This window comes from Atractosteus spatula, chromosome 5, assembly GCF_055471065.1.
Source record: "Atractosteus spatula isolate fAtrSpa1 chromosome 5, fAtrSpa1.hap1, whole genome shotgun sequence".
Taxonomy (NCBI): domain Eukaryota; kingdom Metazoa; phylum Chordata; class Actinopteri; order Semionotiformes; family Lepisosteidae; genus Atractosteus; species Atractosteus spatula.
The window spans coordinates 33,077,264-33,101,770 of NC_142710.1; the positions used below are offsets into that span (position 1 = coordinate 33,077,264).

General features: G+C 36.3%; 1 protein-coding gene across 1 annotated transcript in view; it reads left to right on the forward strand.

The window, feature by feature from the left end:
* The window catches only part of LOC148834983 (catenin alpha-3-like), a 634,761-nt gene that overhangs the window by 356,942 nt on the left and 253,312 nt on the right, over positions 1-24,507 (forward strand). The gene's annotated exons all lie outside the window — the stretch shown is intronic.

Consider the following 24,507-nt stretch of genomic DNA (forward strand, 5'->3'; position numbering starts at 1 on the left):
AGAGTATAATCTTGGAGTAGAGTACAACAGAACCATGTTTATGCTGAGGGCCTCTTTTCCTTACCACTTTGTTAAACCATGCAGTGGGTGCCTTTGTTTGATTTGTACAGTACTTGTAGGAAATGAGAACAGTAATTAATTTTTCAGCTAGCAATTTAGTGAACTACTGTAGGTGATGACATTCAATTAATGTTTTCTTTTGAAAGCAGACTTTTACTAACATGTTTTCCTTTGACATGTGTAATGTTTCATAGCCGTTCAGGGACGCCAAATATGTAACGTTTTGGCTCTCTGAAGGCACCAGTTCTGTAGGGTTTGGGCATTTACTGAGACAATTATCAATTGTAGCAGTAAATCACAAAGTTGATTCTTTTGATGGCTTTAGAATCCAACCATGCGACATAACTCAAACAACGCACACACACAGGTACTAATACACGAGGATACATTTATTAATACATAGAATATGCATGTAAACCTAACAGATCTTATCGAGAGGGTTATCAGAATACAAAAGGTATATATTCAATCAGTTACAAAGAGTTACATATATCAAGAGGACATACGTTCAGTATATCATTCATTAAGACCGTTTCATAAATGAACTTGGTTATAACTTCTACATTAGATACTCAAAACAAGTACAAAACTCTTAATTATCTGAATTAAATTGATATCAACTGGTTGGGATAACAATTGAATTCTCGAGCTGTAATGCATTGAAGTTGAATACTCATCCAATTTCTGGGGATTCAGATCTCCTGCGGGCACAAAGAAACAGTTGCAGGCTGTTGCTGTCCAATCCGCGCTCTCTGGCTCCGTGCCAGGCTGTGCTGTGCGGCTTGCGACGGTGCGCTGCTGATGCTCACTGACCGGCTAGTTAGTGTTGGTTTTAACTAGCACAGTTTGTGCACAGGAGAAAAGATGACTGTGGGTCCCAGCAAGTCAGGAAGAGGACCGGTTCGTTCCTGATGAAGCGCTAGTTCTGAATAGTGATTCAGCTGTCCACAGTTCCGACCTGTTCACGAGGCCTGCTGCTGGTTACTCTCTGGCAACCTCCACTCTAGACTCTTAGAACAAAGGAAAGTTCTGGCACTCGGACACACTGGCCGTTCCGTGGTTGTCTGGGCTGAGTCTCAGGATGGTCAGGAGGCGCGCTGCGAGAATGTCCTGCCCTTGGGAGCCTTCTGCTCCTCGGCCGTCCTGCCCTGGAATTCTCCTTTGAATTCCCTTTAGAAAAGTCCACAGAAGTCCACTGAATCTTACTTGAATCTGAATCTCTCAGGCTCTCTGTGTTGCCTGTTTTTACCTGGAGGAACTTCAGCTCATTGATTGGCTGAAAGTTCCATGGGCATCAGAGTCCCACGTGGGTTACTCGGCCCTACCAGTCCCTGATTGGTTGATCAAGGTGAGATATGAGTCACTTACTCCTGACACTTAGGAATGCAGTCCAGATGTCCATTCGGCACTCCCTAGACTGATAGGCGCCAATGGATGACCATTGATCATGATAGCCAGGCTTAGCTAATTGCATCCCCGTCTGGGAGCTTGCTTCTTATCAAACCTTATCAGCCTGCATGAATAGTTTCTCTGTGGCTGCACCACAGAGATGAACAGAGAAATGGGGCCTCATTTGGGAAGGCTCAGAACACTTAATTCTTCCTTATTAATAAGCCTCGCCGCTACACATGCATATTAATTTTATGTTTTACAGTATATGGGCCTTTTATTTTATTTATTTAATAAAAGACCCATAGTTTAAGGACATGATCGTACTGTATGCATCCTATTTTCTTCATATAAATCAGTTAATGCTGTATGATGTGATTTTTTCTGAACATGACAAATTGTTCATTAGCAAGACTTTAACACATGTAAAGAAAATGTTGTTCTCTTCAGAAACAACTGTGCATGTTAGTAGAACAGTACTCAGAGTGTAATTCGTCAGGAAATAGACCCTTGTGAGCTTTTCTTTGTTTCAATGCTTTTAGTAAACGGTGGACATGCTGAGCTGCTATTATCCTAGTGAGATGATTATTAAGCTTGTGAAAAGAGCTGGGTATTTTTTCAGTTGAAGTAGCATGAGTATATGTCCAGGGATGTAAGGAACCATGAAAAGTACAGCCCCAGCCCCCAATTCTTTTGTCTATCACTGAATTTGCAACAGTTTTTAGTCCACATGAGTAAAAAATCAGACCAGACATGTCAAATATATTCTGTCTTTATAATCCATAATTTCACCTCATTCCACCAAACACCATGAATATCTGAAATTGTGGAAGCCCAACCTTTAGGCTTCTTCAAGAAGGAGCTGAATGAAATTTGATTCACTTAGCTACTAAACTATAAAATGAAAAGATGGTTGATATGACACCTTCTCTAACATTCTTATTAGGGGTGTAGTATCCTCTCACGAGGCACCAGTAAGGTAGGGGTTGTGCATTTACTGAGACAATTCTTAATTGTAGCAGTAAGTCACAAAATGATTCTTTTGATGGTATTAGAATCCAACCTGGCGGTATAACTCAAACAACACACACACAGGTACTGATACACAAGAATACATTTATTAATACATAAAATGTGCATATAAACATAACAGATCTTATCGAGAGGGTCAGCAGAATACAAAAGGTATATATTCAATCACAAAGAGTTACACATACCAAGAGGACATACATTCAGTATATCATTCATTTAGACCGTTATGTAAATGAACTTGGTTACAACTTCTACACTAGATACTCAAAACAAGTACATAACTCTTAGGAATTAAATTGATATCAACTGGTTGAGATAACAATTGAATTCTCGAGCAGTAATGCAGAATGTTGAATACTCATCCAATCTCTGGGGATTCAGATCTCCTGCAGGCACAAAGAAACAGTTGCAGGCTTGTTGCTGTCCAATCGGCGCTCTCTGGCTCAGTGCCAGGCTGGTGTTGCTGCGTGCGATGTGGTGGAAGAGATTCCTGCTGCTGATGCTCTCTGAAGACTGGCTAGTTAGTTCTGGCTTACTAGCTGAGTTTGTGCACAGGAGAAAAGTGACTGCGGGTCCCAGCGGGTCAGGAAGAAGACCAGTTCGTTCCTGATGAAGCGCTAGTTCTGAATACTGATTCAGCTGTCCACAGTTCCGACCTGTTCACGAGGCTTGCTGCTGGTGCTAACCTCGGGTGGATCCTTTGGTTATGAGCTGGCAACCTCCGTCCTCAACTCTTAGAACAAAGGAAAGTCCTGCACTCGGACACACTGGCCGTTACATGGTGGTCCGGGCTGAGTCTGGACATGTTTAGGAGGTGCTCTGAGGCTGAATGTCCAGCAAGCGTGCTGCGAGAACATCCTGCGCTTGGGAACTGTGTTCCCTTGGGAACTGTTCTGCCCTTCAGAACTGTGCTGCCCCGCGGAGCATCCTGCCCTTCCAAACCGTTCTACAGTTGCCTGTTTTTACCTGGAGGAACTTCAGTTAGTTCATTGGCTGAAAGTTTCATGGGCATCAGAGACCCACGTGGTATTACCGCGCCCTGCCAGTTCCTGATTGGTTGATCAAGGTGAGATATGAGTCACTTACCCCTGACACTTAGGAATGCAGTCCAGATGTCCATCTGGCACTCCCTAGACAGATAGGCGCCAATGGATGACCATTGATCATGATAGCCAGGCCTAGCTAAGTGCATCCCCATTTGGGAGCTGTTCCTTATCAAAAGAAAACACCTTAAATCAGCCTGCATGAATAGCTTCTCTGTGGCTGCACCACAGAGATGAAAAGAGAGATGGGGCCTCATTTGAGAAAGCACAGCAACGCTTAATTCTGTCTTATTAACAAGCATTGCCGCTACAGGGGTCTCTCAAACCCTAAAGGGCGGAGCAGTGGCACTGTGGCTAAGGATCTGTGCCTGTGGCTGGAAGGTTGCCGGTTCACATCCTGCAACTGGCAGAGGAATCCTACTCTGTTGGGTCCCTGAGCAAGGCCCTTAACCCCAACTGCTCCAGAGGTGCCGTATAAATGGCTGACCCTGTGCTCAGACCCCAAGCTTCTCTCCCTGTCTGTGTCTCATGGAGAGCAAGATGGGGTATGCAAAAAGACAAATTCCTAATGCATGAAATGCATTATGTAAGTGATGTTATGTTATGTCATGTTAAAGATCAAGACCAGAATTCCCAGTTTGCATAACAGTCCTAGTGTCGTCATTGACAATGTTCATTGTTCAGATTTTAGATAGCATTTTAACTTTATAAATCTTGCTACAATGTATTTCACAGCTGTTCACAGCTGTTCATAAGAAACAATGGACATAAAGTGTTAAATATATTTTTGTTAAACACATACAGTATTCTTTAATAATGTAGGAGTTTTGTGAATTTACTGGGACTATTTATTAATTGTAACAGGTGATTCTTTTATGGCTATTAGAAAATCATCAGGAACAGTCAGGAACAGCCAGCAATGCACACACAAGAATTCAAATAAACGGAATACATTAATTTAAAAAAATTATGCATATAAAACATATCAGTCTGCATGGATACAGATGGCAGGTCTTACTGTGAGGGTTAACAGATACAAGATATATAATCAAGAAGTGATGCAAAAAACAAAGAGATACAAAACAAACAATATGCATTCAGTATACCATTCATACTGTACATTACTCATATGAATGAAATTTATATCAACTTGTGTTGAAATACAATTGAATTCTCGATTGGCAATGCAGAATATTGGGTTACTTATCCAGATATGGATTTGTATTTCCCAGGGCATGGACACAAAAGACCAGCTGGCGTCTGTTGTGGCAACATCTGATTGGCGTCCTTTGGCTCAGTGCCTACCAGTCCTGGTGCAGTTCCGAGTTGCAGAAATTAGTATGAGAGATTTCTGCTGTCGGTGACGCGCCAGACAGTGTCTCTCTCAGGGACCTGCTAGTAGTCCAGCTGACTAGTAAAAAGACTCTATGCACAGAGGGTGACTGCAGGTCTGAGCAAGTCACTCTTAAAGGGGGAAGAAACTTGGTTTGCTTCTGGTGTAGCACTACTGTTGAGTAAAAACTTAATCAGGTTGTCGACAAGGGTCCAAATGTATACTTTGGTGATCAAGAAAAGCATCCACGTTGGCTTTTACTAGCGATTTGAATTCTTATGTACAGGTTTCTCAGCTTCAGCACTTTGAACAAAGTCCAAGTCCCGGTGCAGACAACACTGGCAGTCACATGATTGTCTCTGAGGATACGTGAAAACGGCAGAAGAAAGCAAGGTTCTGAGCTTGTGCAGCGCATTTTAACCAAGACACAGACGTCCAATGGTTGGTTGAGAGTTGGGGGCATCCGAGAACCATGTCATGCGGATTTCTGAATGGTTGAGTGTTTGGCGGCCATTTTGGGACCAACCGTGTGTTTTTGGGTTCCTGATAGGTTGGTCAAGAGAGGACTGAGGGACAATGAACTCTGACCTTTGGATTGCATCCAGATGTTCCCAGGAGTCCTGTAGACAGATAGGCACCAGGAATGGCTATTGATCATGATAGCCAAGCATGACTGGGCACCTCCCCATTTGGGAGCTAATCTTTATCGGAGAGAAAACACATTAAATTAGAAACTGCATGAATAGGTTCTCTGTGGCTGCACCACAGAGATGAGGAAGAGAAATGGGGCCTCATTTTGGAAAGCACAGCAACACTTAATTCTGTCTTATTAATAAGCATTGCTGCTACAATAATGAAGCTATTACATTTCATGAATGGTCTTGCCAGCATTTTCAGAGATTTTTGAAATAAGGAAATATGTCTTCTTGTCAAGAATTGTATAATAGTTTAATTTGCTGTAGCGATAAAAAAATGATGGTAAATTGTGACAATACTTGACAACTTTTAACATAATACTTTAGTCATACACACAGATTCTCAATATACAATATACAATTTATTGATATAAAACCAAACCATGCATTACAGAAAACAAGTGTAATAGAATACATTGGTGACTATCTGTAATACAAATGGCTGATCATTTACAAAGGGATTACAAAGATCGGAGTTCATATATTCAGAGTTAAAATACATTGACTATAATGTGTCACAGTCTAGCTCATAGGTTCTATCAGTCCCATATAATCACATTTATATTCTCAGATACTGTAAAGCATTGTGAACTAAACATCAAACATGCATGGAATACTAGTTCAGCTCTAAAGAATTATAATGTGAAAAAAATCTGTTGGCCACACACCCTTTATGAGTTAAACTTCCCACTGCTAAGACGGAGTTTGGGGTTGGTACATGATCTGACTTGCAGCACTTTTGTGCAGCGAGAGTGCCGATACAGCGAGAGAAGGAACTTTTCCTTGCTTTGCAAACCTCTAGCTTGCGTTCACACTCAGGGAGTTCTGCCAAAGTTAGCGTCTTGCTAAACTTTGGTCTTTAAAAACTATCTGTGCACAGTTTGTCTTCTTGGGGTCCGGCTATAAGGTAGACAAAGGAGAACTTGGTTCGTCCCAGCTATAGCTAGGTTCTGAATATAATTTAGAAATGCAGAATGTCAACAAAAAGACGAAGGCCAACTGTACATATTGAATATATTGGACAAAATACTGTACTTTACTGACTCACTCTCTCTGCCTGCCTTCTTGGAGAAAAGTATAAGTCCTGACTTGGACTGCTTAGTCGTGTCATTGGAAAACTCAGATTGCCAGTTCAGTTCAAGAGAGATTGAGGAGCCAGTAAGTTAACCCATGAAAATGAATTGGCTTCTTGCTTTTAAGGTAAACATCACAAGCTGGTTATTAACTGAGATAATATAATTTTATATAGCACCTTTAAAACTGGTTTCACAAAGCACTTTACAGTATGAAAAAAACAGTAAGAGGAGATGGCAGAATTATACAATTACAATAAAGGTTTGAAATATAGGAGGAAAGCACAGGGGCAGACAGAGAGTCAATAAAATAAAAGCCCTTATAAAGAAGAAAGCTTTGAGTCTGGATCTGAAAGTGCTGGATCTGAAAGGTGACTCTGATATCCTTAGGGATAGGATTCCAGAGCTCTGTGCCATAGCAGAGGCCCTGTCACCCATAGTATATAGTAGGGTTTTGGGGACAGACAGGAGACCAGAATAAGATAATCGAAGATTGTATGCAGGATGATAGCGATCCAGACAAGTAATGATGTCACAAGCAATGTAGACCCTGATTGGTGAGCATGAGGATTTTGAAATCGAAACAAAACTTGATAGGAAGCCAGTGCAAGGAATCCAGGATAAGAGTAACTTGCAAAAGACTTGCACAAGGATTTTGACTGCTGAATTCTGCTCACACTAAAGTTTATTCAGTGTGGATTTAGATACCCAGTAAGTAGGACGTTAATAGTAGTGAATTTGAGAGGAAGTTGAAAGTGTTGACCAGTTTTTCAATTGCAGTTAGCAACCACATACTACGTAGTCTGGTGATATATTTGAGGTGGAAGAATTATGTTTTACAATATTTTGCAAATACTGGATATCTGATTCAGGCTTGATGATGTGGGTCAAATGTCAAGCATGGATCAAATATCACCCCCATGTTCTTCAGTTTGCTATCAGGTTTGGTTCTGGGACCCATCTTAATTGGTGGATCTTCCTTTGGGTGATGGATAGTGACAATGCACCTGTGGTTTTGAGAAGAAAACAAAGTACAAGCCTGATGGAGTACAGTATGTGTGCACTATACTGTATATTATTACATTGTTCAGCACTGATACACCTTTACAGCATTTCTTATTAGCCACATTCCACTGCTCGTAGAGAGAGTCTCAAGTTGTCATGTGCAAGGCACACAAAGAGTATTAGAAATCTTTAATTATAAACAAAATAATTTTCCCTACATAGTCTTTTTCTTTCTCTTACATGTTTGTTTCATGATGATATTATTTAACAATGTTAAATACACAGTTGTATATCTGGAGCTCATCAAGATACAGGCATTATGAGTTTAGCAGAATTACAGTATATACTGTTTTCTGAACAATGACTGCATTCATTTTGCTTATTTAAGGATATCCTATTTAGATCACAAAGTCTAACTTTGTATTGTTAGTTTTTTGTTCTCAGCTGATTTTGTAGAGTGCCTTCCACACTATACATTTCTACAGTAAGTATGATTGTGGTGTTATGACATTTAAAAGGTGCCCTTTTCTTGAGAGAGGAAACTAGTGCATATTACAGTATTTTGACTTGGGTAAACAGGTGGTACGTTAGCAGTCTAAGCTGTTTATCATTGTATATTTCATGATAAGAATCTTTTTTTCCCACAATGGGAGTTCCTTATTCATCTCTTTCAAAAAGGTCAATACAACCTCAAAGCTGATACAAAGGTTACAAATTTAATTCAGGGGTGATGGTGCTTTTCTGTGAAATGTGATGAAAAGATAATCCTTGACCGAAGGGCATTTTCTTCCTGTAAAAATAACCTCTGTTAGTTATCAGCTTTTTATATAAAGCTTATGTAAATTGACATGACATGATTGTATTTATTTATACTGATTTCCAAAGGTTTAGGCTTTAACTATTAACTTGCATTAGCTTTTCTAGTAAGAACAGATTTTTAGTGTTACATAGATATTTAAATTTAATAACATACTTCACATTTCCACGTTATCTTTCACATTTTATCGATAGAAAGAGGGAAGTACAAAAATAGACATACTGGTAAAATTAAGAGGTTCAAATGGAAAGCTTTTGCAGTTTAATGTTTCCTGAAAATGAGTTTTGTATTTCTGTAATTAGGTATCGTGTTATTAAATTGCTGTGTGAACTATCTTTGTACCAAGCAAGCAAACAAAGTGACAGACTTCATCTCCATGCATGTGTTTGCAATTAAGCCTTGCTTACACTTTTTAATGGAGAGCTAAGCAATACTGTGTAAACACACAGAAGGAAACAAGACATCACTCAGTTTCTTCCTTGTTTTCTCATTAGCAGTAAGCTAAACATTTTATTTTATTGTTATTTTTATCAGTAATAACTGTAATGTAGATGAAAAGATGAAAAGTTCCATTCACTTACAATATTTTCTTAGATATATAATTCAGTCTTTTCTTCGGCTTTCTTCTACGCTTTCCAAATAACTTTCATAAACGAATATTCATGTTTCACTTACTATTTTTCAAAAACAATTTTTTTTTGTGTACCAGAGATTAAAAGATCAATAATGTAGTGGCAAGTAAATCATTTAATGCTACAAATGTGTTTGGAAAGAATGTAAATTCACTAAAGTCTTTAAAATGGTTGGTATTATAAAATCGTTGGTGTCTCTGCAGAGACACAAAAGCAACATATGAAGACTCAAACTAAAGATGGAGAGATTATTTTGCTTAACTAGGAAACCTTTAACTTATTTGGAGTCAAAAAAGAAACAACCATACTTTTGCGTTAATTCCAGTGAGTTTTATTTTACATAAAACAAGCACAAATTTAAGGAGATTTATTTAAACCAGAGCAGTATGGTTAGTGTTGTTTGCATCACAGCTTTTGGGTTCTGGGTTCCCTTTTAGTATAGGATCTTCTTCTGTGTCTTCTGTGTAGTCTGCATTAATTTCCCTATTCTATCTGGATGTTCTTCAGGTGCTCTTGTTTCCTCACACCTCCTAAAAACTAGGCTAATTGGTGTTTCTTAACTGTTCTTTGTGCATACACATTTGTGTGTGTCTAATATCCTCACCTTGCTGGACAGGTGTCCCATCCAAGATGCAGTTTAGCCTACACTCTAGATAGTACACCAGGCTGCTGCAGCTCTTACCAGGAATAAGTGGGTTTCTGATCATGGATAGTCAGAGCAATTAGAGCAATTCAATTTATAGTATATGCAGTAGCTTCTCCTCTAATTGAATTTTTATAATTCTTTCAAATATTTATCAGTTAGCTCACTATATCTATTTTTTCACAAGTACATGTAATTATGCTAATTTCCTTTCTGCCACAACACCTCATAAACAGCTTTTGAAAAGTCTTTTAAGACTGTTTTTGTAACATACCTTGTTCTATAAATGGCAAAACTATTTGACCAGAACAACTTGTAGATTATGCTAAATTTAATAGCAGGAAAATTAGGATATAATTCATTCCTTTAAAATCTTCCAGGAAAAAATTGTTGAAGAGCTGAAGAATGTGCTGAGTTGTGATAATTTTAATGTCCTATGAGATCACATACTCTATCCTTTGGCAATTGCTAAACCTCTCTGAATACTTATTCTGCATTGACAATTATGCAGCTGGACCTTAGTCAGGGACTAATGCAAAAGTACTATTGGCTGCTTTTAAGATTAAAATAAATTTACATTAAAATAAACTCCTACTTATAAATCAGTTTTTCAGTGGTCTCACTTAATCTGATATCCTTATCAGTGACTTCTTCTTCTTATCTAAAAGAGACTGTCCTCACTTTATCAGCAAAAAGCAAACCTGCAAAATCAGCTAAAACTGGCTAAGCTTTTACTAATTTAATCTACATATTTCTCATCTAATTCACATACTAATATGTCTTATTAAGTTTCACTTGCTGTGTGTTCATATTTTGAAGGAAGCTGGAAGCTGGCTTCCCTGGTTCATAATCTTAATGATTTTAAATTCACTTGAGATAAAATGGAACCTCTTAACACAATTACTTGTTATTGTAACATGCACTGTAAAGTCTTTAAACTCATTTGAATTTAACATGCTTTCCTTTCTGACCCCACTGTCCTTGTTAGTAGAAAAAATACCACAAGCAACAAAATGAAAAACAAAATCATCTGAGGCTATATTATCAGTTTATATAAATAAACAGAGTATATTTCATAATCCAATCATTAAATTATGCTTTATTGTAAAAAGTAGAAATTACATTTTCAAAGCAATGGTAAGAGCGGAAATCTAAAACCTTAAACTACATAATTTGCTGGCTTATCTTTAGCTAGTCTTCGGTTTTGCATGATAGTTCTTTAAGTGCAAAACAAGATTTTGATTCAGCTCATATGTGTCACGGATGTCAGAAGGGACAAACCGTGAAATGGCAGGAGAGTGAAAAAGACCCTATGCTTAGTGGCAAGACGGGGGTTAGCCCGGGCTCAGCTGTTCAGGAAATGGCGTATAGAAACCTATGCCCTCAGGCCATGGACAGGAGCGACCTGGTGCTAGGCAGGTTTCAGGACATCTGAACCTCAATGCTGAGTGAGGACCAGAGCAGAAACAGGAAGTAAATAGGCTACACAACAAGACACACCAGAAAGACATGAATAATCACAGGGAACTATGAACAGGAGAGAAGTAAAGTGCCTTCTAGGTAAAACAGGGGGGGCATGTCCATGAAGTGCTGGTGGTCGGGGTAGGTGTGGCTGAGGCAAACAATCCAAAACAGAGTCCAATGCGAAATCCAGGACGAAAGCAAAAGGTCCAAAGCCGGGCGGTCCATCTGAGACTGACGGTTAAAAACAGGAACCGGGTTCGGAACCGGCAGGGGGAATGGGAACAGGAACAGAAACAAAAACTTTAAAACCATAATGGTGCCAGGCACATCCAGGTCCCGGGCTCCCATGATGCGGAAACCAATGCAGAGCCCAGATTAGCGTCTGCGTCTGGCTTTTAAGCGGAAACTGAAAAGGGGCTGGAACAAGGAACAGGTGCAGGGAATGAGGCAAACAAGGAAGGGTTGGAGTGCCCTTAAGAGGAGGGGTTTGCGATCATGACAAAATATAAACCCTGATGGAACAGGGGAACAAACAACACGTAAAAGAAATAACCCACAACAGATAGGGAAGAGCAGGGGGCATGGAAGCTCAGAACCAGGAGTAAAGAAAAAAAATTCCAAAAGCCAGGAAACAAAAATAAAAATAAAAACACTCGCGGGGTGTAGAGTAGGCACAGCATTCTATCACGGATGTCGGAAGGGACGAACCGTGGAATGGCAGGAGAGCGGAAAACACCCTATGTGTAGCAGTGGGACAGGGGTTAGCCCTGGCTCATCAGCTCAGAAGTCGAATAGAAACCAATGCCCTCAGGCAGTGGACGTGGGGCGACCTGAGGGCATTACCCCTCAGGTGCAAGGCAGGTCTCAGGACATCCGAACCTCAATGCTGAGCAAGGAGCAGAGCAGAAACAGGAAGTAAACAGGCTACACAACAAGACACACCAGAAAGACATGAATAATGACAGGGAACTAGGGACAGAACAGAAGTAGAGCGCCCTCTAGGTGTACTGGGCATGACAATATGCCAATGAAAGCAAGTTGAAAACAACGTATTTGCTAGATTATTGCATTTTTATTAACTATATGATGAAGTTCAGCATGGCATATGAATAAAGTATTTCATTTGTATATGATGACAACAACTCTCAAAACAATTAATCATTCAGCAGGTCAGATTGAACATGCAGTTGAGTTTGTTCTGTTTGAACTAAGTGTTACGTATCCACCTTCTTGTACGGCCCCTTTGAGAAGGCATAGACCTTTCCAAAATACCTGACCACTCACCTGTCTCGTTCAATCCTCGCATTCCCAGCCTTTCTCTATTTTAGGATCCTTTTTACATTCTCCTGTTGCTCAGTATTTTTGGAAGTTCTCTCCACTTTTTCCTTTGTCTTGTCTCTCCTGGCTTTCGGATTGATCTTCACCCTGACCTTGATTCTTGCATTTTGCTTTTCGGTTTGTTGCTTTGGTTTACGCTTTAACTGGTATTCGCACTCTTCGACTTTCTGGCTCCCTGTTTTACGACTTTGTTTTGTGCTTTGTTAGTTATTGCTGGTGTTTTTCCTTCGGTTTGGAAATTTTGGACTGGATACTGGTTTACGGCTTTTGAACACGGTTTCACTACTCTGCACAGGACCCTTCACCTGGCTCCCCTAACACTAAGTTTGTTTTATTTAGTCCTGGCTGCAGTACACCAAAAGTCAACCATTGTTAAAAATACATAATTTTTGCCAAATGTTGGTTTTTAGCTTTTTTGTAAAAGTGTACAGTGACTGTGATATACTGTCATGCAGTTTTACACCTTTTAAATATCCTTTTTAAAGACAAGGATAGGAAAAAACAATTCATGAGGGTCTTGTTGCTACACATTTCATTGGTACTTTTCAATTAGCAACTGATTAAACTTGATTTGATCAAAAAATGACTTCTTATCCAATTTATAGTTCAATGAAGTAATTAGGAATGGAGTTAGAAGAAAAACTAGAATATCCTGTGTCCCACGTGATACTGATTTGTCCACCCCCAAATAAAAAAAAGACATGTTGTACCGCCAACAGAAGTAAGGATAATATAATTAAATATTCTGTTGTAATCTGTCCTGCAAACTTCCATAAAACTTTTTTTATTATCAATTTAATTTATATTTGAACATTTTTTAAAGAGTAATTAGATTTGTTCAATTCCAAGGTTATAGGTACATGTGTAGTACTGGGAATTAATGGTCTTTAATTATATGTTATGATCTATGCAGTTGCAAATCACCAACCAGTTTTGCCTTACTTGCATGCCGAGTCCTTGTACTTGGGGGTTATTGTGTCCCTTTAAGTAAGTTGTCTATAGCAACTGATTCTACTGTAATTCTTACATTAGGAACACTACTTGCATATTAATGAGATATTTAGCAAAAGAAAAAAATCAGCAATGGGCCATTTAACCACAATTTAATTACATTATGTATCATTTTCTTAGTTAAGATTCTTAATGGGGTGGAGCGGTGGTACTGTGGCTAAGGATCTGTGCCTGTGGCTGGAAGGTTGCCGGTTAAAATCCCGCAGCCGGCAGATGAATCCTACTCCAATGGGCCCCTGAGCAAGGCCCTTAACCCCAGCTGCTCCAGGGGTGCCGTATAAATGACTGACCCTGCGCTCTGACCCCAAGCTTCTCTCTCCCTGCCTGTATGTCTCATGGAGAGTAAACTTGGGTTTGTGAAAAGACAAATTCCTAATGCAAGAAATTGTTATGGCTAATAAAGTGATCTTATCTTAATGGCTCTCGATGCCATGAGAAAATTTTCAAATTCTGTTTAGACATCTGTGTTTTTACAGAAAACTACCACTTTTACATTAAAGCATGAATTAAATTATAACTATTTAGGAATTTAAAGTAAAAGCCTAACAATTTTATCAATTGCAATTAGTAAAGTTTGTGATTAAAATGGTTTGGAATTGATTGCTTCTTTTTTCTACAGTATAAAAGAGGCATCTATAATATAATAAATCCTTGAAAAAGTATTAAAGAAACCAAAATACAAGGACAGGAGGTAAATAATGAATACCATTTAACTGAACATTTAATGAGACATTATGAAAATAAAACTAATGGAACAGTATTGAATATAAACATATCGGAGACTATACATTTCCATTTAGAAAGGTGTGTGACAAACCTTAACTAAAAAAGACTTCAGATCTTCAAAAAGACCTTCAGTCTTAAGAAAGGTAATAAAATGTTAACTCTTAGAAAACAATGGTGAAACATTCTTAGAGATACTTCAACTGATTCAAGAGATGGAAACAGTGAAATTAGCCATTAAAGGAACCTCACAATGGAGATTTGGTTGGGGGATACGGTGTCTGAGGCCCTTGCCTTTCTTCATCTGTGTGCAAATTTAAAAAAAAAATGTAACCCTGTATGTCAGGAATGTTTCTTGTTAGAGAGTTAATTAGTTATTTAACAATTAATTAGTTAGAGAATACAATCAAAATACCTTGCGTAAGGCTCACATATATATAATTGTTATTAAATCAATTTTATATTTAATGAGACTATGCAGTGTATACTGTACGTCAAAAAGGATTAGGGTGTAACATTATTACACCTTAGGTCAGATAGGAGTGGGTTAACTCAGTATAACTACAAGCTACATTTTTTTTTTCATTTCAGTTCCCACCTTAATTAAGTAAAATATGACTCTTGGAAAAATAACATACCTGAGTAATCTGGACACTGAATATGAAAAGTTAAAGGAAATCATGCCTCTTTGTAAACCATAATATATTACCTTTTGAATTCATCTTAAAATGGTGTTCTGCAAGTATTCTATGGTGTGTAAAACACCTAATCTTAAGACACTTTAGGATCTTTAAATGATACTTCATATAATTACATATTGTATACTGTACAGTATTTGTGCTCAATATACAGTTCTACATTGACATGCCAATTACTGGTTTTCAGTCACTCTTAGACATCAATTGATGAAATATACAGTAAAAGTGGAGACAATTATAAGTTCAGAGATACAAACATATTAGTGAATATATGAACCATGTATTAAGCTGAGCATTATTTTTTTTCTCCCCAGTCTCTCTGTACATGTTGTTTCCAAACATGTGGACTATTTATAATAGTAGAACAGCTTCTACTCAAAATAACTTCTTTTTGCAAATGTTGTAGATAATGTATTCAGGACCACTGTTTAAGTGACAACTTAATTAAGTGACACACTTATCTACTACTTGCTAGAATTATCATCAAAATATATGTAATATATATATAAATATATACAAAATATATTTAACAAAGAATATATGTGACACTTAATAAACTAGTGAATAGTTTATACTATTGATATACTATATGATACTGGATTTTTAGATATGGTTGGTCACTATTTCTACATGTATGTCTGTGACTGTAGAAATAGTGTACAATTCAGAACACATTAACTTTTATTATCTTAAGAAATAAAGATGTTAAAGATGTTTCTTATGTGAAACAATATAGAGCTATCTTCTGAAGCATGTGTTTTTAGATTATAAAATCCCTGTATGAGAGACTGGAACAAGCTGTTTTTTTTGTTGCAGAAGCTAGTCCTTGTTTTCACTGCCATTAGAGTACATGAAGGTAGAGTACATGGAGGGTCACTAAGTAATTCTAATCGTCCTCTCATCATATTGCCATGTACCAAGTGTGTATAAGATGATCAGTTTGTGCCATTTCTGGTAAAAGTCCTAGGAGTAACTGAAGCATATCCTATGAGATTTGTTACATTCCCTTTACCACTATAATTCACTCTTCTCATAAGCATTACAACTAACACTTCTAATTCACTCTCATTCCCCTCGAGATAAGGAACTGACTGCTGTCTGTTTTATATGTATGGCTGTTCCTGACTTAGAGAGGCACTTAACTGTGTTATGTTGTAGATATCAACAACACAGCTGTCCCAAATTGAAGTATTATTCCTGCTCCATGTTTTCGAACGATTTTACATATTGAGTATGCTTGGCCACCAGAACTTGAAGGTGTTGCATAATATCATTAAGTTTTTTATTAACCTATGGCTATTTTCTGTTATCTGATTTAGAGTAAATTATGTTATTGGAATCAGTCTAGTAATGTTGGTTTTATTTTTTCACATACAAATTTAACTTTGATCCTGTGGTGGTCTTTTCCATTAAGAAAATTAATTTCGATATATTGTTTATTTAATTTCCATTGAAATTCTCTTGTTGATGCTACAGTGTCAAGAATGTTTGTGTTTAATTAAAACAGATTTTTTTGTAATTAGCCAAAAAGATACCTTTGATTAATTCAATGTTTTTGAGATGCAATGGTGATGAAGTAGAATCAAGAATCAGTGTATGTGAAATAGTATGTGTATTGCTAATTTAGTATAATAATGGGCGTAATTAGAAACATGTGGTAAAATGAGTGGATAACATGTGAACAAGGACTGGGTTTGTGCAGTCTTGTCCTGTAGAATGGTCAGAAAGTTTGCAAGTTTGGTGATCAACAGAAGAGGTTTACAAAACTCACAGTCAGTAATGTAAATTGCTCAAAACCATGGTGAAGCTATACAAGTACAGTAGGTACACAGGTACAGTAGCTATGCCAGTTCTTACAATGGGCACCAAGGAAAATGAAGCCACAAAAAACTAAGCTATGGCTAATGTCAGTATCTGTGCCTGAACTATCAGGAAAAGACTGAACAGGAATGGTTTTTAAGGGAGGATTACCAGAAAGAAACCATTGCTCTCTAAAAGGAAAACTACTAAGCTGAACTACATCACAATGGCCAAAGAAGAAGAAAAGTTGCATTTTGGATTGGCCAAATCCAAGCCCAGATCCTAAAACTCAATGAAATGCTATAGCAGGATGTGAAATGAGCTGTTAATGCAAGAAAACCTTCAAATGACAGCAACCAGTTTTTAAGGAAGACCAGGCCAATGTGGTAAACAGTTACGGTAAATATCTAGTTTAAGTCATTGCTGGTCAGAGGTGGCACCAATTTCTGTACTGTATCTAAAGGTTCACACACTTATTTACTAGAGGGTATTTACTGTAGGATCATTCAGGTACTATATACTAGTACTGTACAGATGCAGCCATTCAAAACAAGTGGGGTATACTACAGTACAACGTGGTGGTCGTGTCGCAATATACTGCAATATACTGTATGCAAATTCAATTATGTTAATAGTATCCAGAATCACCTTGTAAAACCGCCAAGTGGAGGTAATAAAGCTTAACCTCTCCTGCACAGCATTTGAGCTGTCATTAGAAAACACCTGGTTTCGAATCCCGATCACTGCTGAGGGACAATCTTTATTCACTTAAGAATTTGTGTTGTATACTCTTTAGACTTTTAAATTTAAACTTTGTATTACAGCATGTTAATCATTATACATTAAAAAGTTGGTATATTTTATGAAAGCAAGATTGCTCAGTTGGACAAAAGTACACAGCCTACCACCTTTATCATATTTTAATTATGCAGAAGTATTTTATGCATCAAAGCCTTTACTGAAGATATTACTAATAGTATTAATAATGAATGACCTTGGACAAGCTGTAAACTCAAAGTATTACCCTGGTCCACATTCTTTGTAACCGTCTTTGTAACCAAAAAGTACTGAAACAGCAATACACATACAGTATCAATGGAAAGTTTTATACTACTGTTTGTGCTACAGTACATGAATATAATTATATCTAATTTCTTTAGATACGCGATTCCATATTATATTCCCTTTTAATCAAATTCTAAAAGTATGCTTTTGTTTACTCCGATAACGAGCGTATTCGCAGAAAAGGTTAAAACGATCAATTTTCACAAAGTATATAAACGTTCAGTAATATGGCCCGAAGGAGCATGTAAAAACATTTCCAAAATAACCACATGTAAGACTTTGATGCTTAAAATGTTTAGGGAGAAATGAAATACTGGTGTGTATTTTTTCTTTAAACTACCAATACCAGATATATACCGTTTGCATAATATGTTTATGTTCCTAAATTAATATTAAATTATTAAATCTTTTCACTACTGATCAATGCACCACGAGTGCCCTTGTCTGTCATTTTGGCCAGCCAATCACGTATCGCGGTACAGCGCGGTGGCTTGTGCTTAGTTTTTTTTTTTTTAAATTTTTTATTGATGCTTAACAAAAGAACAAACATTACAATACAAACAAGAGTACATATAACAATTCAAAACAAAAATATCGTCAGGGGTACATACTACTACTTCAAGTTATGAAAAAAGATTAAACAAATTAAATAAAAATAATGTCCGCACCGCTTTCATATTTTTGCATTTCGAAATAGTCTGCAAATACCCCTTTACTTCCATTTTAAAATACTCAAACACAGGGTACCTCCCAGACCACTTCATTTTATGTATGTGATAACGTGCCAGTATAATAATTAAATTTATTACAAACGAAATGTTTATATTGTTTTCACTGGGGCTGAAACTTAACATAATATCTTTTTCAACAAAACAAATATCAATATTGGTCTCTTTTTTAATATAATTCTGCAACTTAGTCCAGAACATTTTTACCCTGGGACATAACCAAATCAAATGCTGAATAGTTTCAGGGCTATTGTCACAAAAAACACATTTGTCATCTATATTAATTTTAAATCGTTGGGTATGGCTTGTGCTTAGTTGCGGGCAGTACGAGTTTGTACCGTGAACTTTGAATGGCTGCATCTATACATACAGTAGGATATAAGATATAGGATAAGATATACAATAAGATATAAGATGTAGTGGTATATATATAGTATATACATGTAACTGTATTTAATACATTTATACAGTATGGTATGTAACTTTTATAATGCCTTTACTAAAAAACAATATTTACTTTATCAAACCAGTTTGATCTTAATTGCAATGATGTGGTTTTAGCCCTGTTGTTATAAAAGGCTGGACATAGAGAGGAATTCTAGAATTCCAGATGTATTTGATTTGAAAATTACCAATGATATAGTGTATTGTAAATTTCATAATTCTTTAAATTATATGTCTGCTAAAGAAGAATGTATGCTACAAGATATGCAAAAGACAATATTAAAACAAGAACATTTCACAGTCATTTTAAAACATTTGAAACTATATCAATAGTGAGTGTTTCATAATGGGTATTTATACATTTAAATTAAATCAATTAATTTGTGAAATCCCATCAGGGTTTGTGTGAAGGTACAAATATTTACCAAGTGTAAAACATCACTTTTGATTCCAGAAAAACTAATAATATGTCAAAGGTTCTGAATGGTGTTGCAATCTAGGATAAGATCTGCAATTTTTTATGCACAGCAAGCTCACTAAAAGGTTTGCTGTATCTTACAGAGATAATTCACTGTTAGAACGTTTAAGCTTTCTTAATAAAAAAAGTTCATAGTAATGCTTTGGATAGTTCAAACACACCAAAGCATTTGACAATAAATCAGAGTAACTTTTGGATGGTTCTTATGGCAAAAAATGTTTTCTCAAGATATGCAACTAGGAGAGTTTTTTTTTTTATTATTTTGGCAAAACTAGCAACGTAAAGTATGACAATAGGACTCAAATTTAATAAAGTTCTGTAACAAATGGACATTGTGGATCATGGACTCTCTACCAGCTATTGAAACAAAATTCTAAATGTATTTTCAGAACAAGTATTAAACAGGTTAGCTGCAGAATCAGTTTTCTCTGTTTATCCCTCGAACAGCCATCAGCTCTGGTTTGAAGGGCTTCTTACTGTACTTCTCAGGATAAAAAGACTCCAGAGTAGTTTTATTTCATGAATATGAAACAGGTCTTTTCTTTCATGTTTTCCTCTTCCTTTGTTGGTGGCTGGTGGTTGTACAGCTGTTTTTGACTTTAAGAGATGTTGCTGTTTGGTTTTAAAATCTGTTACATTATTGTCCATGATATGATGTTTCAAATGTGCTCAGCATTGTCGTTTGACAAATATATAGTGATGTCATACAAATTTGAAAGCCTTCTGCATTGTGTATCATTACAAATCCTTAGTGATTTTTTTTACCTTATCTGATTTTAGTAAATTTGGTAAAAAGTTATTTGTGAAGACATATTTTACTGTCATCAAAGTTACTCATTTGTGTACTTAGGGCACCAACAGCTGTATGGTGGTAGACACCTGGACTGCTTCACTTTTAACATATTCATAGATCAGACCTTATGAGACTATACTTATCCCCACTTGGGGAGGTCAGCAAATTACATCATGTTCCAGGATTTTCTGACTGGTGTTACTGAAATGTAAATGATTACTGTCTTTACTCATAAAATCAAAATTGTTCAGCAATGTTCAGCAAAGACAAGCTATATTTTTTAGAAAGTTAAAGCAATGTCATGTATGTTGTTTCTCTATAAAAAAGTTTTCCTACAACCAAATGAATTTGAATTGAGTGATATCAAGTACAGTTACATATTCATAAAGTGTTAGTGTGATAGTTGTTTGAAGTTCAATATAACCACTGGACTTCAGTTTCATGAAGACATATTAATGTTGAAAAGAGGGAAGGCTGTTATTCTTGCAGCATGATTTTATGTATTTTTGCCTTCAGACAAAATCTCTTTTGTCTTTTCTTGTTACCAATGTATTGCTGATTGAGATTGGTTTAGTCTCAATGCTATGTAACTGTAGAGCAAAAGATTTTCAGAAGTAATCAGAATCATTTAAATCAATGTCACCATTGGTATTTTGCATAATTATGACTTCAAGCAATGTATTTTTAATGAATTAAATAGGTTAGCAAGTGTGACCTAATTTAATGAAAAATGTTTGCTTTTTTATTGCTGTGTAAGTAATCCAATGCTCCTTAAAGTAGCAAAAATCTTGTACAAAATATCAGCTGTTTATAAAGATAGTTTTCTTTTACATATCTCATACTGTGCAATTAAATTTCAAATACTTCTGAATGTATTTGGAAATGCTTTTTGGATGTCTCTGAATATTCTAGCTACTTATAAATGCAAATTGTATTGTTTAGGTGGATCACATTTCTAAAAGGAAATACATGGACATAAATATTACGACCCCAGGTATCTAGGTGTAAAGGGGTGTAACATTTAGGGTGGATTTGGATTCAGGTGGGTTTCTGGTGAGGGACTTAGGAAGTGTGACAAGCCTGAGGCAAAAGTGATTTATTTTAAAAGTGAATAAGTGACTGGTACATATACAGGACACAATAGCACACAGGGAAAAGGAACTTGAGTGGTGCCAAAGGAACGAAAATAACAAACAAAATGAAGCTGGTTAATAAAGTGAGGGGAAGCTGGAATTTAAAAATAAAAAGAAGCAATACATTTTAGTACAAAAGCACTTAAGTAAAACACATGGTATAGAGCCATTACTTTGTAAAAGGAATATAAGGAGGAAATATATGTATACAGTATATTCACTAAATTAAGACTATACACCATAAAACGTTACACTTTACACACTATCTTGGTCCAAATTTTGCCCATTCTTTTTGGCAGATTTGCTCAAGCTCTCCCAAGAAGCTTGGGGATAACTTCAAGTCAGGACTTTTACTGTGCCACTTGAGAATAATATTCTTAAATCACTATTGTATGGTCTTTGGATCATTGTCCTGCTGAATGTCATTGGCTATCCCCACTACTATGGGCAAAATGGGCCACTCCTATTGAACATACCATTCTCTGTTATTTTGGTAGGAAAGAACACATAACATCTCATTTAATACACTAAGAGCTTTAAGACTTTTTGTGTATTTAAAGGCTTTAACTGTTAGATTTAACAGCACATTTAGAAAAAAATATTTTCCTTTTTTTCCTTTAAGGTCTCCATAGTGCTATTATTTACAGTTACAGTTAAATGCGTTTGATTATTGCTATGATTTTATTACCACAACAGTTTAAAATCTTGCGGTTTTCATATGAATCATTGGGGGGAAAAAAATGTTTTTTCCCCATGTTTGTTTCTCAATGTTGAGAATATTGGAAAAGTAGCCAGCGTCCAAGGCAGTTTTTAAGTACCCTAAGTCTATATGGCACATCAAGCTGAGAGATGCTGGGGAGCACTAATTTGTGATAAACTAGCGCTCCAGGGAAACACTGCTGTGGATTGGGAGGCAGTTGGCTGTTTTCCTGTGTAGTAGCTTGTTTTCAGGCTGTGCACAGATCTCAGGAGCCAAAATAAAAAAAAAGAAACCTAAATCTCTGACTGGTGTGTTAAAGGATTATGTCGAGTCTTGGTAAGAAGATAACAGGCCTTTACTACTGGACCACTCATACACATCAAAGACAGGAGAGACATTCTCTTAATTCAAAAACACATACTTAAAACTTAGACTCTTGTCAGGATTAAGTTTAAAGAAAAACAAAACAATTGACAGGAGAACAATACCAGTTGCTGGATTCTGAGATAATTTGTGAAAATAAAAAAACAATATTTTAAGTATTTAGAAAAAATCACAGGTAACGCACATAAAACACACAATGGTACATTTAATTAAAAATTACTGTCAAAAGACTTGGATTTACTTTTATAATTGCCCCTTGGTCTTGCAGAAAACTAAATTAATTAATTTCCTAAAGTTTTTCTGCTTTTCATAAATTGATGAGTTAAGGAACTGCCTGACAACACCGTACTTTTAATAGTCTTCAAAAGCAAAAAAAAACACATAAGGAGAAAATGTAAAAAATAATAATATCGGTGATATTAATATTGGTAAAAGAAATTCTAATTATATTTACTTTATTTATATGGAATTTACATCTGGGAGGAATGGCAGCAGCCAGGTTCACTTATACCTCAGAAGCCCTAAATTATAATCATTCCTGACACCACCATCTCCCCCCAAAAAACTGTAAATAACTTAAGTAAGCCTTTTCTACTTCACATTTGTCTTTTCCATCTATTCTCAACCCTATATCCTCCTTTGCAGTTACAGCTTGATTAACTCCTCACTCTGCATGGGGTCCCAGCCTTCTCAACGTATGGTCTGGGCACTCAATAAATGTTTTCAGTGCATTTAATTCTTGTCTCTTGTTCTTACACAAGAAATAAGAATTAGGTAACAATATGCTGTTTAGATTTTTTGGCAAGATCTCAAACGTCATCTGACTGTATTTAATACAAGATGTTCAGTAGTATAAACACAAAAAAACATTGTTATTACTGTATCTGCAACCTGTAGAAATTATTGTACTTCTGTGGTGAGTGTTGGCTTGTGAGAGACTGCTTTGTTATCCCTTGTTTTAAAGAGCTATTGTCCTGCTGATGACATTTCCATTGTCTTTTCTCAAAATGTCAAATCTACTGTGCCACAGAACCAAACTATATGAAGCATGACCAGCCTGCCAAACATACTTTATGCTCTTCCACTGTGACATTTTTTAAAAGTATGTGCATTTTTTTAATTACAGGTGTAATATGGAATGTTAAGTATTTCATTCTATGTGAGGATTTATATTATTTTGTTACAGTATGTAACTTTTTTTTCTGAACAAAAGAAATTCGATACAGCATATTGTGGGTGAAATACAATTTTTACTATGACTATAATTTTACTTACGACGTACAGATGAATAACCACAGCCTTGTAAACTTTCTTTACATCTTCTTTACTGTGTAATGTGGTACTAGCAGTAAATAGGTTAGAATAGAATGGTTTAATTTTTTGATGGGGTATAATACATCGCATAATAAGAATAATACATCGCATATTAAGAATAATAAAAAAAAAACTACCAAGTCTAAGGTCTCCCTGTATTTTCAGGATGTAAAGGTCTGACAATGTACAGTATTTCCTTATACTTTTTATCTCCTGCAATTATAGTTATACAATTGACTTCCCTGAAAGGGAATTACAAATGATAACAATGCATTTAAAGCATCTAGTTTAAAGCCAACAATTATTATTGGATTTACCTTGCCCTGCCTTTCAGTCTTTTTGCAATTTTATGCCCTTCTTATTCAACCGGTTTATAGTTACCTTTTCTGTTGTACCCATATGTGCTCAACAATCTATTCTCCCTGCAGTAATTTATGTTCAGGTTCCTTAGACCATGTTGGCACAGAGTTTTCTGCCTTTTCAAATGTTGGTCTGGGCAATCAATAAACATTTTCTTATGTTTTACATGGTAATTATCTGATATTTTTACTAATCTGTATAAGGTAACAGATTAAAATTCCTGCAAAAGAAGTCAGATAAAATGGGAAATCCAGTCTACTTTGAAATATTGTGGTATTGAGTTTGGATTATATTTAACTGCCAGTCCAGAATTTGTAAGTGATGTTAAGGCATATATACAATTCTGTTTATT